Source organism: Rattus rattus, chromosome 8, assembly GCF_011064425.1.
Source record: "Rattus rattus isolate New Zealand chromosome 8, Rrattus_CSIRO_v1, whole genome shotgun sequence".
Lineage (NCBI taxonomy): Eukaryota > Metazoa > Chordata > Mammalia > Rodentia > Muridae > Rattus > Rattus rattus.
Window position 1 is genome coordinate 78,295,939 of NC_046161.1, and position 12,260 is coordinate 78,308,198.

General features: G+C 41.2%; 1 pseudogene; it reads left to right on the plus strand.

The window, feature by feature from the left end:
* Positions 1 to 2,408: 2,408 nt before the first annotated feature.
* On the plus strand, positions 2,409 to 2,559 carry LOC116908428 (annotated as a pseudogene).
* Positions 2,560 to 12,260: the final 9,701 nt, after the last annotated feature.

Here is a 12,260-nt window from a genome sequence, read left to right on the forward strand (position 1 = left end):
TGTAATAACCTCATTTTTTTACATCACATTTAACTATGTTTTCATAACTTTATTTCTGCATCAAAATTCCAATTGCCTATTTGGCACTTCAGTTTACTGACGGCTGATGAAAGGAAATACAAAAGGGGCAAAAGGAAATAGAAAATACTCAGTTTGAAGAGAAATGGAGAACTAAGAAACGTAATGCTGGGGTTTAGCATTAATTTAGCATGGTGCTGAAAGAGATAAGGCAATTGAGGAGGGGCCTAGTCTATAAGAACTAAAGAGAGAGATGACCTTAGAGGAAAGTTCCAGCCATCCAAACTTCCAACTGTTCCAAAAAATAACAACCAAGAAAGCCACTGTAAATATAGTTCAAGGGGACCAGGCTGCATCCCCAGTGGAAAGTGAAACTTGGAAGCATTTTAAACATGGCTCTGGTTTTAAAGTCACAAAGAATACATAAGTAAAGGGATTATGGAATCTTTCTCTTTAGTTAAGAAGAACTTCTGAGTCCAGACAATGTTGTGTGTAATATTAAATAACAATCCACGCTATCACCGGCCACTCTCTGACTCCGGTGGTCTCGCCGCCTCCATGGCTAACCCCAAGTGGTGACTGCCCAACTCATGGTTCATTTGCCATGGAACATGCTCACATTTCCAGCCATCTGTCCCATGTGGTTGGCTGTCACAAACACAGTGAAATCAAAACACTAGAGGCTTGTAATTTATCAGTCAGATTTATATCAGTAAATTCTCAACCCATGAAACACCCACACAACGAACGCAGAGCCAATTGATATTGATACAAGCTGTCCACGTAGATTGGACAAACTGTCCTATATTATTCTATGCCTTCTAAGATAGTCATAGCTTCCCGTGGCTATTCAAAGTCAGATGGATCGGGTTCCTTCCCTTCTTCCTCTATCTTCTCTGTCTGTCTGTCCTCTCTGTCCCTACCTGCCACCTTCATTTTCTACTGCCCAGCCAGGCTCTGGCCTTATCTTGTGCTTGCTCTCACCTGCATATAGACAGAAACCTACAAGACACTGTGTCCCAGAGAGGTCCCTGCATAAAGGCCTTAAGGGGGCAAGAGATCCTCAGATGCCATTGAATGAACTGATACAGTCAGATTGAGTTAGAGGTCCCAAAATGTCAGGCATGCTAGAGCTGTGGAATGTCTACCAAGGAGAACTGTACACCGAGAACAAGATCACCCAAGACAGAGCTGGGTCATTCAGGCCACAGAAGCTAGAAGGGCAGAGATAGCTAAGCCCTTTGACCTTGGACATAGAGCTCCAGGACTTGTAGGTTACTATTTTCGTCTTTCTTCATAAAGCCCACATTTTTCTTTTGGAATGGCAATGTATATTTTGTGCAATTATATGTTGGAAACATGTGATTTGTCCTTTAATTTTTATAGGGGCTACAGTTAAGAGATTGCCTTGAGTCTCAGAAAAGTCTTTGGACTTTCAAAGAGCGTGAGACTATGAAAGACTTTGAAGAAGTTCAAAGTTGGCCTGATTACATATTGATATGTATTGATATGACCATGAGACTATAGGGGGCAGGGAGTACAATGTGATGATTTAGTGTCTCCCATAAATCTCAGGCATTTGAATACTTCATTCTCAGATGGTGACTGTTTGGGAAGGATTAGGAGGTATGGCCTAGTGAGAGGAGATGTGTCTCTGGCAGCAAGCTTAAGGTCTTAAAACATCCCCGGCATTCTTTCTTTGCCCATTACTTGGTGATAAATATGTGACTTCTCGGCTATGATATGCTGCCATGCCTAACATGGCTCCAGAGATGGACCTCAATGGAGCGTGTAAAAGAATGAACACGAGACATACACACACACACACACACACACACACACACACACACACACACATAAAACTGAGACTGCGTCCACTGGACTCTGATGGAGAAGCTCAGTGTATGAATACTTTCAAATAGGAGGTAAGGTGGTTGCAAACACTTGAACAAAGAGGTGGGATTTATGTGATGCAGGTGAATTGATAAGGAGATTTAGCTAGTATCAGTAGGAACAGTCTCTGAATAGGAATAGTTTCAGGCCATTAATATATCAAGGGAAAGAGGGAGAAACCTATGGTTGAATTTTTTGCACACACTATCAATATCTGTACATCGGCCAGAGACAGTCTTTGTTGTCCCTCTGCATCTCACCCCACGGGGAAGGCTTTGTTACTTTCCTGAGTCTGACACTAGCATCAAAGGGCTTCTGTCTACCACACGCATTCACTCAGAACCTCACGTGCCTGGGGCTTCCTGGTTTCCTAGGCCACGCATTTGCTCCACCATCACGGACTCTAACCCTCTGAAACCGTAAGCCCAGTTAAATGCTTCCTTTTGTAAGTTTTCTTGATCATGGTGTTTTAGTACAGCAATAGAAAAGCAGCTAAGATACTTACCAGTCAGGGTAGTTCCATGATCATGAAGGTGATGATTATCCTTTGCATGCCAGATATGTTGAACCCTGTGGTTTTCTCAAATCCGAGGAACTTGACTGCATAATTTGTGACAGCTGGGGGGACTGAGTTAGAGTTCTCCCTTAGCCCTGCCCTCCATCCCCAAAAGAAAGAGAGCAGAAAGAAAAAGGAAAGAAGGAGAAAAAGAAAAGCAACTAAGAGAGTTGGTATTGCAAGAAACACAGGGAGCTATTTAGACAGACCAGCTCATTCTACAGGATCAAAGCCACTTAAAATCTTAATGGTTAGACACAGGCGACTTCCTTTCCTGGTGTGGTTCTGGTATGGTTAAGATGAGAAGAGGCTGTTCTGCTTCTCATCTCTGTCCACTGCTTCTAGCCAGTGAAACACAAGATTTACTGCAGTTGGATGTAGTAAAGTGAAGGCAGGAAAGCACATGTCTACACTGAACATCCCTGCCTAGATTGTGAAGGATGTTTCTCATATTTTAGGACAAAGGTATTCATAAGTGCAACCCAAAGGATGAGATAAAAACAAACAATCCTGCAAAAATTCTAAGACATTGCAGGTCTTGGAAAAAATAGAGATATAACATAACAGTGTTAATGGAGCCACCATCACACCATGGCTTCCTGAAGCGAACAACCTAGTTGGACAGTCTGCTTGGCTCTGAGCAAGAAGCAAGGCTGTGAGGTAAAGGCACACCAGTTTGATCAGCGCCACAGTGCCCGTCTTGCTTCCTACAAAGCAAGACTCTGCCTGAGACTTCTTTTCTTTCCATTACTTGGTGCCTTGTGATGGGGTGAAGAAGTTTCAACTTCTAGAGAAAACTGAGTTTCTGTATTCCTGAAAGAGTCTGCTTCATACAGAATACCCGAGCCACTCTCCCTTCCACTGTTTGGGAGGTAGTTTCGGGTTAAGAAATGAGTGCACAGGATGTCACAGAGGGAGCTAGGCGAGCCTAGGAAAGGAAAGACTAGTCTTGCAAGCACAGAGGAGAATTCAAAAAGCAGGGCCCTTTGGGAAGCTAGAGGCACAGAAATGGCGAAGGTGGATGACACTCTCTGGAGAGCAAACCCGCAGCATCAGCTTCCTCCCTCCCTCCCACAAAGGGTGTTCCTGGGTCATTGTTCTCTCGAATTGCAATTAGTCACACATTGCTTATTTTCTTTTGTTTTCTTTTTCCCCTCTCCTTGGTGGCCTGACAGAAGTGTTGGCCACACACCGTTGAGGCATGGTAACTCATTGATCTGAAAGGCACCATTACTCATATATGTGATTAAATTTGCTCTTGACTGTGCTTCGTGTTTAATGAAGTTGTGGGAATCTTAGGCTTGAAGCATTTTTCCTTTTTCTGGTAAGTGGGCTGAAGCTCAGTAGGTCTGGTAAATAACAGAAGTCAGACTACAGGCCTCATGACCTCTAGTCTTCCACAGAGACCTGGATGGAGCTGAGTATTATTGTTTGCAAGTCTGGATGCTGTAACTAATGTTCCAGATGGGATCTCAGGAGATGACGGCCCAGAGACCCTTGGAATATGTGTATAGATTTGTCTGTAAGACCACACAGAATCAGGAGCCCCACCCTGCAATTTCAGACCAGGTCTTCCAAGGTTGACTCAGACCATCTTTTCAGGGATGTTCGTGGTCCATCTGCAGTTTGTCCTTCAAGTTGTCCTGCTTTATCTGGGCCCAGGTATTTTCTTTTGCTGTCTTTTGTGATCTGAGATTTCCTGCCTTCCTTATACATGCCTTTCAATTTTCATAAATCATTTTGATTTTAGTTGTTTTGTAGGATTGGGCGGGGTGGGGGCTCACAGTGTCCATTTTATCTGATGACTCCTGTTGGGAAAGGCCTTGCCAGTATCTATCTATCTATCTATCTATCTGTCTGTCTGTCTGTCTGTCTGTCTGTCTATCTGTCTATCTGTCTATCTGTCTGTCTATCTATCTATCTGTCTATCTATCCATCCATCATCTTTCCATCTGTTTATCTATCATCTACCTATTTAAGTATCTATCATCTTCTATCATCTAACTTTTCATCCTTCTATTTTTCCTTGCATTTATTTCATGCACATACAGTTATGTTGCTCTTAACTTTAGGAACATACTTCTTGTTCCAATCCTGTCATGAGGAATGGGCTTCAAGACCATGGCTGTATTTGTGGGGGGTGGGAGGGGAAGTGTATAGATGCTAAAATACTTTTATGGATTTCAGTCGTGAGCTAAGGTTATCCCATTTGCCGAAACAGATACAACTGTCTCACATATTTTGGGGATTTCCTGGTCACTACCAGGAGTTCTATAGTCTGGAAGTCTTAGAACTTTATTATAATTATTCACTTCCACTGTCTGTTTTTTCTTTTATTTGATTCTCTCATGTATTATCTCCTAAAGATGAGCTCACTTTCAAACAAAATGACTGAGAAAGTATTTGTTTACTTCAGTTTCTCTCATAGTACTGTTAATCATTCAAGTCATCTGCAGGAGCAGATGAGAGTCACGCCTTAGCAATGCTCAGACCCATTTTGTGAGCACTGCTTATTCATTTCATTCATTCAATAACACAAAATATAACGGCTTCATTGATATTTTCATGCATTCATATAAATACTTTATTGTTTTTATATTGCTTTGTCCTCCCCTATACACTCATCTCTTTTCTCTAACAGTCACATTCTACTTTTATGTTATTTTTTAAAAAAATCTAGATTCGGCTATGAGAGAAACATGCAGTAATTTTTCTATATTTGCTTATTTTGCTTAACATGATGACCTCCAATTCCACCTCTTTTCCTGGAAAACAAAACAAAACAATTTCAATCTTCTTTAGAGTTTACTGCGTTTTCTTTATTCATTCATCTGTTGATGGGCAGCTGGGCTAATGCCATAATTTAGCTGTTATGAATAGTGATGAAATAAACTAAGGACCCCAGGTAGCTCTGCTTTGATTCCTCTGAATATACACCCAGGAGTGGTAAAGCTGGATTGAATGCTGGTGTCTTAGGTTTTATTTACAACCCTTGTGCTGATTTCTAGAGTGGCTACACTAACTTGCACCGCCACCAACTGTACATAAGTATCCAACATTCTCACTGGTACTTGTTGTTATTTTCTTGATAATAATTATTCTGATTGGGGTAAAGTGGAATCTCAGTGTGATTTCTATTTCCATTTCACTGATGACTAAAAATGTTGGACACTTTTTTATGCATTATCAGGCATTTATTCTTGTAAAATGGAATTTATGTCTTTTTGTACTATGTAATATAAGGAAGAGACTTGATCTTAGTTTTCATCATTGTAGTTTTAATGCCTTTAAACCAGGGACTTTCTCACTAGATCACTTTTCTCCATGAGACTTACTCTGATGCCAGTTCTATGAGTAAACCCTTTCCTTTTCTGCATTTCTCTGAGTACATGCACATCTTCTGCCTCAGATTTCCCCTCTTTTAAAAAAATCACTTATCTCTTTTCTTGACAGTGCATTTCAACCATTTACGAGGTGTGTTGTCTTTCTTATTCAAAATAAGTCAGTCAATGTAGCAAATTAAAGAAAAGACCACCTATCCAGTGGTTCTAAACCTGTAGGTAATGACCTCTTTGAGATTTGCATATTGGATATCCTGTATACCAGATATTTATATTATAATTTGTAGTAGCAGCAAAATTACAGTGTTGAATAATTATTAAATAAGCCCGGCAGTGGGTTTGCTACCCACCTCAATGCTTTATGTTCCCGAATGGAAACACACACACACACACACACACACACACACACACACACACACACACACACACACACACACACACACACCCTTTATACTTTGATTTGCCTTAATCAGCACCATAGCTGGGCCTAACCTCCACTACTGACAGAATCTACCTCCGGCCGATAATTCCGAGCTACAACTTACTAAATTCTGCATTCTATCTTGGATGCTCTGGACCCAGAGGGCTGCCCAACTGGGCCATGTTCTTCCAGCTCCTTCACATGACTGCCATATCTCCTCTCTTCCACACTGTCCCCTGAGGACAGATCTCCTTTCCCCTTTCATCTCTCTGGGTCCCAAGACCTTAAATTCTGTCTGCCCTGCCCAGCCATTGGCTGCCAACATCTTTATTTGACAATAAGAATTAACTGTGGGCAGGGTCCCTCACTGTCTTACAAGCAGGACTCTCTTGAGCAAACAATCTTGGGGACCCAAATTAACTTTAGAAAACACACAGCATTAGGCCAACAGCAAAATAGTTTTATGATGGGGGTTCACTGAAACATGAGGAGCTGTATTAAAGGGTCATAGCCTTAGGAAGGTTGAGAACCACTGGTCTATATTGTATAGCACGGACTCTATGTATTTATTCATTGGAAGAACAACTTGCTAGTTGTTTTCCTAAATAGCAAGGTTTCTCTTTATTATCCTGTGGGTGTATGCAACTTAAAAACAATATATTTTGCACAAAGCCCATATTTGTCTCTTTTTTTTTCTGGTAAATTGCTTGCTGTGCAAACGTGAGGACTTGAGTTCAATCTAAAATACCAATGTAAAAAGTCAGATGTGGTAGCTTGTGTTTGTACTCCCCGTATTGGCGGGGCAGAGACAGGTGGATTCCTAGGTTTTTTTTTGGACAGCTAACTTAGGCTACTGTATGAGTCCCAGACCTCAGCAGAGGACCCTGTGCCAAAAGACAAGGTAGACAGTTCCTGATGGCCAACACAGGAGGCTGGCCTCTGGATCTGCACACATAAATAAAAATAAATAAGATACGGATTCTTATTGAGTTATTATCTATGAAGGTTCTTCAAGATTTATTTTTATTTATGTGTATGTGTTTATATGAGCATATGCCATATGTCTGGGGGTTTCCATGGAGACTGGAGGTGGGCTTTAAATTCCTTGGAGCTGGAGGTACGGGTGGCTGTGATCTGCTTGATGTGGGTTCTGGGAACCCAAACTTGGGTCCTCTGGAAGACCAGTAATCGTTCTTACATGTCGGATCATCTTTGCAGCCCTTGTGAAGATTCTTAACTCATTCTTGATAAATTCTAGGAGTTTTTAATGCTTAAATGTGTGAAAGCTGAGTGTAAATGCATTCATTTCCTGTCTGTATTTAGAAAAATATGATCCTTCCTTTCTTGTGAAAACTACATACATCTTCAGTCATGGTCCACTTCCTTTCTTGTGGAGAAACGATGCATTTGTTATACTGTCGTGACATACATACACTTTGCCTCTTGGGGTCTATGTTTGCCATAATAAGTGACTTTGTTGTTCCTAGAGGATGACTCAATTACACTTATCACATGTTGATTGATGGACCCAACCATTTATACAGAAAACCTATTCCCCACACTCCTCCTTGAATTCAATAGTGACCAAGCAAGAATTATATAGATGAATCTTGTGGCATGTTAAGCCACAGGAGAAAGTGGGCCACCACACAATCCCAGCTGAGATGTGATTCGAATGAGGATATAAAAGAACATGTTCTTGGGTTTGGAGCATCCGAGTGGGGCCTTTGATGGTCATCCAGTAACGTGGGACCTCAGACTTGTACTGTTTGGAGGCTAGACCTAGAACCTCAGAACCATGAGAGCGTAGTCCATTGATAACCAGTAGGAGGAATCCTCACCACTCCTCTGCACAGCTGGGTGCAGAATTGACCTCCTATGCAAATCCTGACCCTGCTCTGAGCTGGGGCTCTGGCACACTATGCAGGCAAAACTGGCACCCTCTCCCTTATGTCTGTGGTGTGACTCACGGAGGACTCGGAGCCCATTTCCCCTTTCCTGTCTGCCAGCTATAGCTACTGGCTCACTCACCCTCTCTTTGGAATGGCTTGGCTAACACAGTCATTTAAACTGATGTTTAATTGTGGAGAGTTCTGCAGAGGACTATAAAATGCTAGTTACCATTGGCTGAAGGCTGGGACCTGTCACAGTTGCCAGGACAACTAAACATTGCTACCTACTCTGTCCTTTTCTCCTATTTGTGGCCCATTTCTAACTCTACAAAGACATGCAAATGCTAGTGGACATGGAATCAAAGGTCAATGCCTTCCCTTTCCTCTTGTCTTCAGATGAAAGACACAGTCTTGTCCATCTTGAAATGTGGGCATTTCCTCTCCATCTCTGCTGTTCTTCAGCATTTCCAATTTCTGGGTAGTTTAGACGGTAGTGTATTTAGCTTGAATATGGGCATTGATTTGATTGATAGGTTGATTCCCTTTCCTGATGAGAAACAATCCTTTTAAAGAGCAAAGATACAACCTTCACCTTCTTTCTTATTTTCGCCAAAGCAAGTGTAGGTCCGGTTCTTGGCACCTGGCAAGGCTTGATGAAAGAATGAATGGGGCACGCTCCCATGGAAAAGCCAACTGTGTTGCAGGAAGCACTGATTTGCCAGTCATGTTAATTTGTTCCACACACATTCACAACATCAAAGGAAGTGTCTCTTATTCTTGGATGGGATGGATGCATAATAAGTCCATCTGTGGTAACCTAATTTCGCATCATGGGCTAAGCAAATAGCCAGAATGAAGTTTTGAAGCAAAAGCACTCGTGGCACCTGGCCTCTAACAGAAGCTGGATATCTTATGTGAACTGGTGCATGCTTGTGCACATCTCAATTTGACAGTTAGCATTTAGCGGATAGAAAAGGATCAGATCTTTGTACAGACAGCGGTGTAACATTGGGCCCAGTAGTGTGGCTACATTATTTAAAGGGGATTACCCTTTAAGCCTTGGATATTTCATACATCAAGCGTTTATAATAGAAAGCCCACATAGGAGTTTTGCTGCAAATAAACAAGGTCAACTGATATGTAGTAATTAATAAATAGCATCTACCATTATTGATAGTGTTTGATTAAATCTGGACACCACAAGTGGGAAAATGATTCATACCCATGTGTTCATTTGTTCCAATGTCCTGAATTTCTAAGTATTTCACTAGGAGAGAAAAAGCAGAAAACCACTCACTCCCATGAAAAAACAAAGCTAAGCTAAAATTTGTCTCTTACTCGGTATTCTAGTAGTATGAAGAGACACTATGACCACAGCAACTCTTACAGAAGAAAACATTTAATTGGGGCTTGCTGACAGGTTCAGAGGTTTAGTCCGTTGTCATCACGATGGGAAGCAGAGTGGTGAGCAGGTAGTCATAGGGCTGGAGAAGAGCAGAGAGCCCTAGTTTTGATCCACAGGCAGTAGGAAGAGAGACACTGGGCCTGGCTTAGGCTTCTGAAGCCTCAAAGCCCATCTCCAGTGATGGACTTCCACCAACAAGGGCTACACCTCTTAATCCTATTTATGCCATCACCTAATGACTAAATATTCAAATATATGAGCATGTGGGTGCCATTTCTATTCAAACAGCCACAATTAGTGTCACTAATCATTGGGGAAATGCAAGTAAAAAATTGTACTGTGTTATTATCTCAAACCTTCCAGGATGAATATGATCAAGAAGAGCAGAAGATGGGTGTAGAGGCTTTGAGTAGAGGGGAACTCTGGCACATCACTGCTGGCAATGACAGGTGGTTCAGCTGCTACAGAAGACGGCACAATGATTCCTTGAAAAAGTAAAGGGATTTACACATGATCAAGGCAGCCTTCAACTGAAAGGTTTTCCAAGAGATAGCCACACGCATGTCCTTTTCAGAACCATTTCACTGTAGCCATGGTGTGAAAACACAGAGGATGTCTGCTAGTTACCAATGGGGGGAAAAGTGTGACACAGATAAGCGACAGAATTACTCAGACTTGAAAAGAAATGTTTAAATTTGCAGCAGAATGGATGGACGGTATAAACACTGTGCCAATCACAGAGACTCTAATAACTCATTGTTTCACCTGGGTGGATTTAACAGTCCAATTCATAGACTCAGAGCCTGAAATTGTGTCTGCAAGGGGCTAGGGAGAATAAAGCTTTCTATTCAATGGGTAACGCAGTTCCAGCGGAGCAAGGCAAGCCTTGAGATCCATGGTGCAGCAATCGCTTGCCATAAATGCTGTGTGCTTGAGAGCAAGCTAAGAGGGCAGACATCAGAGAGACACTCTTATTGCAATGATAACTTTAAGCACTGTAAACTGGATTCAACTGAACATACATGATTTATGGACTTTCGGACCACTGAGGATGCTTTTGTGGAAAGCTGGCAGCATGAGGGTTTTGTGGAGACAGAATTATGGCATTGCGTTTGTTCCCAAACGTGTAACCAGCATCCTCACCCTGTTTTGCAAAGGTCGAATCGCAGGCTTATGTAACTGTAAGGAATTCCTTGATGAGTCGAATGACTCCAATTAGTTGTGACAACTTGGATCCGCAAGACGTTTCCTATGCCATCCCAAATAGATAAAGATCATCTACTGTCAGTAGAACTGGAATGTAAGACGAAAAAAATTGGCAGAAGACACGTTTCCCTGTGTGTTCTCATAGCTTTGGAGGGTTATTTCATACTGAATTAGGAGGAGATAATGGCTTACATTAATAGCTTCTGTGTGTGAAAAGTTGAGAATTATACTTCTTTCTTGTCTGCGTTATGTACATTAAGTGCCAAGATACATAAAGTTAAAAAGAAAAAGCTTTGGACTTTCTGGCGAAACCATGTTCTAAATTTTATTAATTTAGTTATCACCAATATTGAATTTGCCTCGCTTAGCTCTGTATCAAAGAACACATATTTTAGCTTATCGTAAAATTGTACATGCATCTTTCAAAAGAAAACTTTGGCAAAGAGTTTTTCTTTATTAAAATGCATACATAAATGCTAATACAATTATTACTGAAGAAGTTCTTGCCTAAATCATAATTCCCAGGGAACTCTGCTTGAACTTCACCGTGAGGACACACAACAAGAGAGACTTCTGGAATACCCCTCCCTAAACAGTAGATGAATTTATTATATCTCTGAGTGAAAAATACCCAAGGATTGGCTTACTATTCAAAAGAGAAGGAAAATGAAAATACCTCAAACTCTTGTTTTTCCAAAAAAAGTCCAGATTTTGGGTCTATCTTCAAAACATTAATGTCAAAGAGACTTTGAGCTGTATGACCTGACAATTTGTCTCAGTTGTGAATAACAAGTGGGCCAGTGCGTTCACCGCTAATGTGGAAAGTTGACAAGCTGTGATCCCAGAGTCTGCTGAGATGATAATTTTGGAACGGGACTTGTCATCTTGGCTCGAGACAACCCTGAGTCAAATGGACACTTTTTAGACCTTATCTCCCTTGACCGCCCTGCAGCATTTGACATCATGGATCGAACTCTCCTTGGTGAAACTCTTGGCTTCTGAGATTTTTTTTTTCTCTCTCGGGTAAATTTTCTAGTCTGACTTTTCGTGATGAATCACTTAAGTGTTGGTCCCTGCATTTTGTTATGAACTTGTTACAGCGCACACATAGACCTAGGAGATTTTACCCAATTATGACATCAACTACCACAGATGAGGTGAAGAATCAATGACATCTATATTTATCAAGGTTTAAAAAAAATCCATGTTTACAACTTCTTACTAGATTTAGAAGTTTTTTGATTGCCTTTTCTCACACCAAATTAGCATGCAAGATAACTTGCCATTTTCTGCTGCCTCTCCTTCTCTTCTTATACCAATGGAAGGCACCCCTTAGCTGCTTAATGAAAAACCCTAGGTCTTCTTCTTGATTCATTTGTGTCCATTGTTCCTTACAAACAACCTTTTTTTTTTTTTTCTTTTTTAAAATATTTATTTGTTATGTATACAACATACATCTTTCTGCCTGCATGTATACATGCAGGCCAGAAGAAGGCATCGGATCTCAATACAGATGGTTGTGAGCCAC